At 44.7% G+C, this 4,659-nt stretch overlaps 1 non-coding gene across 1 annotated transcript; it reads left to right on the forward strand.

Moving 5' to 3' along the window:
- The first annotated feature begins 2,046 nt into the window (after positions 1–2,046).
- Positions 2,047–2,202, forward strand: LOC119345828. Its single transcript, XR_005167212.1, has one exon. It is a non-coding gene; the product is annotated as a 5.8S ribosomal RNA (ribosomal RNA).
- Positions 2,203–4,659: the final 2,457 nt, after the last annotated feature.

Here is a 4,659-nt window from a genome sequence, read left to right on the forward strand (position 1 = left end):
AGGGCATATTTCCTTCATTAGCATCCGCAAGGGTGTGAACTTCGGGATACATCGTTGTCTCTGCGTGCCTCGGTTATCTCTTACCCAAGCCCTTTACTTATGCACTTTACTTTGCGATAGCCATATTGTTTCTTGTCTTATATCTTGCTATCACTTAGTTGTTTATCTTGCTTAGCATAAGTTGTTGGCGACATAGGTGAGCCTAGTTGTTGTAGGTTTTGTGCTTGGCAAATTAACCGCTAGGTTTATTCTACATTTGTTCAAGCCTAAACCGCAATTATTTTAAAAGCGCCTATTCACCCCCCTCTAGGCGATATCCACGATCTTTCAATACCACCATCGTTCCTCTCACCACTGCTACTTTGGGCTACTCCGTTCCAATGAACGAATGCATAGCCGTTAGGGAGAGCAGGCCTCTGGAGCCCGTCCTTTGAGATCCTACACCAGAAGAAGTGCAATGCAATATTGGGAAGCGTCTCGGTGTGACTGCTGAGTGCCCTTTATCTACATCTATGAATTCAACTACTTCTTTGTCTTACCTGACTTCACAATGGGTGAAAGCAATGACACCGTGAAGAAGGCCGTCGATGACTCTACTGCGTCTTTGACCTTTCCGACTAGAAGGTTTGATTTATTCATACTCTCACTGGTTCATGCATGCACAGTACCTGTGTTTCATAGTTTTGTATGATGTTTGTCTATTACACACTAGTATGAATATTTTATATCATGCTATTAATCTTGCTAGCAATACTGCCATATTTTTTCACATAGAGTAAATTAATAAAAAATGCAAATATGTCCAACATTATGAAGGCTTGAGGTGCTTGAACCTTGGACACATGCATACAAGTTAAAGCAACAGTTGCTCTTTGCCTTCAACACCTTCTCACCTTCTACAATTTCCGATGGAACCATTACCTTCTCAAAAAAGGTCCAACAATCATACTATTGTTTTGAAGGAACTTGACCTATGGGCTTGTTCCTTGGTATCTTGCCCGTGCTCTGTCTCTTTCCACTTCCTCCTTCATCATCTCTGGAAATAACAACCATAGTTACTTGATCTTCGAACAACAAGAAGGATGGTTATATGGCTCAGCTTGAGGAATGTGAAGTTTTGAGGAGTTTGTACACACTTGGGGTTATTAATCTTAAATTTATAATCCAAGGTCAGCTCCTTTTAAATTGCATTCCTTTTAGACACGACTGTTTCAATTTCTCACTAATTATGTGCAAGAATGAGTCCACATGAGAAGCAGAAAATGCAAGATATATTATCGATGTACGATCCATCTCCGATTGTCACCAAAACAGTAAGTGCATGAGAAGATCACATTTATATCCACATGATGCAATCACATATGGCCTGTCTCAAATTGTCCATCTCCATTCTCCTTCCACCCACATAGCAAGAGAAACATCAACATGACAAGTAACAAGAGTTGTTGTAAATCGTGGACATATGCATACAAATTACGCGTGCGCTACATTGATGTGTTCAACGAGTATATAACCCTGGCTGACAGGCCCGGGTAATTTTGGGAAATTTCATCATGATGGGGTCATGGGGACAGATCATTGCAATTGTTGGTCTTGAACGAGGAATGCCTAGTAAGCACGAGTCATGAACTCGCATTACATCCCTTCCCTTTGTACACACCGCTCGTCGCTCGTACCAATTGAGTGATCCGGTGAAGTGTTTGGATCGCTACAGCGGGGGCGGCGAACCGCCCCGACGTCGCAGGAAGTCCATTGAACCTTATCATTTAGAGGAAGGAGAAGTCATAACAAGGTTTCCGTAGGTGAACCTAGGAAGGATCATTGTTGTGTCCATGACCAAAATAGACCGCGCACGCGTCATCTAATCTGCCGGTGATGACATCGTCCGTCGCTCGACCAAGTCCTCGACCGCCTCCCCTCCTTGGAGTGGTGGCTCGGGGTAAAAGAACCAACGACGCCAAAGACATCAAGGAACACTGTGCCTAACCCCGGGGCATGGCTAGCTTGCTAGTGGTCCCCGGTGTTGCAATGCTATTTAGTCCACATGACTCTCGGCAACAGATATCTCGGCTCCCGCATCGATGAAGAACATAGCGAAATGTGATACCTGGTGTGAATTGCAGAATCCCGCGAACCATCGAGTCTTTGAACACAAGTTGCGCTTGAGGTCACTCGGCCGAGGGCACGCCTACCTAGGCGTCATGCCAAATCTCGCTCCCAAACCCCTCTTCCTGAATTGGGATGCGGCATATGGTCCCTCGTCTCGGAAGGGGCGGTGGGCTGAAGATCAGGGTGCACTTTGCCTTGAACACCTTCTCACCTTCTATAATTTCTAACGACACCATTACCTTCCCAAAAAGGTCCAGCAATTTGACTATAGTTGGGAAGGAATCTATCGTCTTGTTTTTTGATCTGTTGCCTGATTTCTATTTCTTTCCTCTTCTTCCTCCATCTTTTTGAAAAAAACAACCATAGTTTCTTGATCTCCAAACGAACGAGAAAGAGCAAGATATTTGTAGACATATCATCACCTGATCTTCTCTACCAACCTGTTTCCCTCCGCGCTCTTAAGTATCATGCATTCATCATTGTCATTTTCAAACTATTCTATGCAATGAGAGTAGATTGCCGAGGCATGCGTATGATGGACGGTCACTCGTCTCTCTCCCTCGTGGACTAGGCCTCAGCAAGCTCCTGAGCCCAAAGTTATGAGCTGGCCTCAACCTCGTGGCACAAAAGGGCTCACCACGCCGACCCAGCTTGGGATGGAACCCACAGGGTTTGGGTACGGATGGAGTCACCCATACCCTTACCCGTCCCATTTGAGCTTACCATCACCCGTACCCATACCTGCTAGTGGGTATAATTTTCCCCATACACGTCACTCGACAGGGTAAATGGGTACCCGCAGATAAAAATACTCACGTTTGCATAACATCAATTTGACGGCAAATAATCATAACATCAACATATAATCATAATTTATACACAATAACACATAGTAACATCAATGCATACTTATAAACAACAACACATTATAAAAAACAACACGTTCATTAAACATCAACTCTTTCTTGTAAACAACAACATATAGTCATAAACAATAGCACATAGTCATACATTTTAACTCAAAAATACACGACAAAATGTAGAGGTAATTTGTCCGTACTTGTTAGACTTTATAAGGGTACATAGTATGTGGGTATTTAAATACATTAAAACTGAGCACATTCCTTGCCTTCCCAGACCATCAAGGTTTCTGGCCGTTGGATATTTGTTCTGGGGTGTTGCTGGCCGTCGGATGACTATCTAATCCCGTAATTAACCAATGGGCCGGGTGTCCTAGGAGGCTATTCCGGTGGAAAAATCGGTGGCCTCTGGTTGATTGGGCCAAGCAGCCCATTTAGCGGTTGGTGAAAGAACAGCCCACCAATTAGCTGGCGTGGGACGTCGCTTCAGTTCAGGTCAACGACATCGAAGGGGCAACAGTCCCTCCCTTCGTTCTCCCTCGCGGCCGCCGATGAATCATCGCGCCTCCACGACGTTTGACCAGCCGCCGTCTATCTTCCTTCTCCATTTGCAGCAGAGAGGGGCTCAACTCTCAGACCAGTGAGGCACAACACCATTGCCGCATCCGACGGCGCCATGGCCCTGATCTCCACCGATGCGGCCATGCGGAGGCGGCGCTTGGAGAGGCCATCGGGTTGGTGTTCGGGCGATGGACAGCGCTGCAAGTGGCGGTGTAGGAGCGGTGGGGCGGCAGCGACTACCACGCCAACGCCGACCAATTCAGCGAATCAATCCTCTCCTAGTTCTATCTCTCAAGGGTACGTACAGCTCCTTCAGCAATCAGCATCCTCAGATAATAAATAATACTATCTGTTCCTCTTCCTCCATGCCCCCTTGAGGCGGGATCCTGTAGTAATGTAGATACTGTTTAGTTTAGCATCTGAATTCTCATAGATCTAGCGTCGTGGTGGTCCGCTACTTGGCTTTCAGATCGATGCAGCAGGGATAGTCTCCACTTTGTGGCCGCATGGGGCTCGAGCCTTAAGGAATGATCATTGGCAGTGACCCAGGTTTGCCTCTACAAGAACAATTCGACAAGGGAAATGGGGGTACATGCCAACATTCGATGGAGTCCGCTGGTACAAATCATTCCCTTGATCCCTACCCTTTATCTTGGATATAATCAGTGTCTCTGCTGGTTTGGATTTGTCCTTTTCGAAATTCCGAGTGCCTAGGATTAGCATTCCACAACAATCAGGATGTCACCCAGTTGATAGGAATTTTGAGCACAAAGTCACAGACGTGTGTTCTTTATAGGAAAATTATTATGTCCAACTACTACAGTGGATCTGTCAATATATCATGAGTAATGAGGACGATCTTTTTTATTGAAGAGATTATAATATATAAGAGGATATTATGTTCACAAAAAAGAGAGGATATGTTTTTGGTATTCTTCTCGGCCATTATAGAATTGCACTATTACTATCAATAGGTCAATTGGTTTAGCTTTTCCTATAAATTCGACAAAGTAAGGTGCGGGCTTTGAATTTACTTCTCTACTTTTCATGTTATCAAAAATAAAAATAGTTCTCTACTTTTTGTCAACTGATTTCCTTTATCTCTATGTTAGAACCTCACTTTCTTCAT

This window comes from Triticum dicoccoides, unplaced genomic scaffold (genome assembly GCF_002162155.2).
Source record: "Triticum dicoccoides isolate Atlit2015 ecotype Zavitan unplaced genomic scaffold, WEW_v2.0 scaffold30917, whole genome shotgun sequence".
Classification (NCBI taxonomy): domain Eukaryota; kingdom Viridiplantae; phylum Streptophyta; class Magnoliopsida; order Poales; family Poaceae; genus Triticum; species Triticum dicoccoides.